This window comes from Asparagus officinalis, chromosome 4 (assembly GCF_001876935.1).
Source record: "Asparagus officinalis chromosome 4, Aspof.V1, whole genome shotgun sequence".
NCBI lineage: Eukaryota > Viridiplantae > Streptophyta > Magnoliopsida > Asparagales > Asparagaceae > Asparagus > Asparagus officinalis.
Genome location: NC_033797.1, coordinates 51,109,968 through 51,110,803, shown reverse-complemented (window position 1 = coordinate 51,110,803; position 836 = coordinate 51,109,968).

Here is an 836-nt window from a genome sequence, read left to right as displayed (position 1 = left end):
CAGAGTTCTCCATCTGGGCGGACTCAGCAACTCAAGCGAGCCCACCTAATCAGGCGGGCTTCACTCTTCGAGTCGTCTGTCCAAATCAGGCGAGTTACCTAGATCAGGTGAGCTCCATGGTTCAGGAGAGCTACTCCTTCAAGCAGGTGAGATCCACACAACAAGCGAGCTTTGCCCCCTAAATAAAAGCCAGCATGCAGGTGAAACCCAGCAGGACCGTTTGAGAACCAACCTTAGCCAAAAAGGAAGCTAGAACGACTCAAGCGAGCAAACCTCACCTAAACGAGCAATCAGCTCAAGCTCGCCAGTAGTCGGTTGAAACTTGCCCAAACTCCAGACCTCGCCTGTCAAGGTAAGGTCACCTGAATGAGCAGTCAGCTCCAGATCACCTGCAATCGCCTGAAGCTCACCCACACTCCAGACCTCACCAGCAGTTGGCTGAAGGTCGTCCAAATGCTTGAGCTTGCCTGTAGTCGGCTGGAGCTTGCCCACATTCCAGACTACGCCTATCTAGTCAAGGTCAGCTAGATCCGACACTTAGGGAATTTCCCAAGTGTCCTCATGTCGGCTCCTTTGAGCCTCCTTCACCTGACTTCACATCTGGTCCTTCCGATGCTGGGGGTTGCCACCACCAACCTACGGGAGACCTCAGGGATCATCTAACTCGCAAATTCACTATTCATGAGGCGAACTCTCAGTGCCATTACGAGAGGCTTATCTAGGTGGTACTTACGGATTGCCAGTGTTTCGATACACCAAAGCTATCGGTGTTTGAGAGAATCTCTCAGTAGCCAAGACCTCCATGCCGAAGACGCAATCGTCAGAACAGGCAAGTT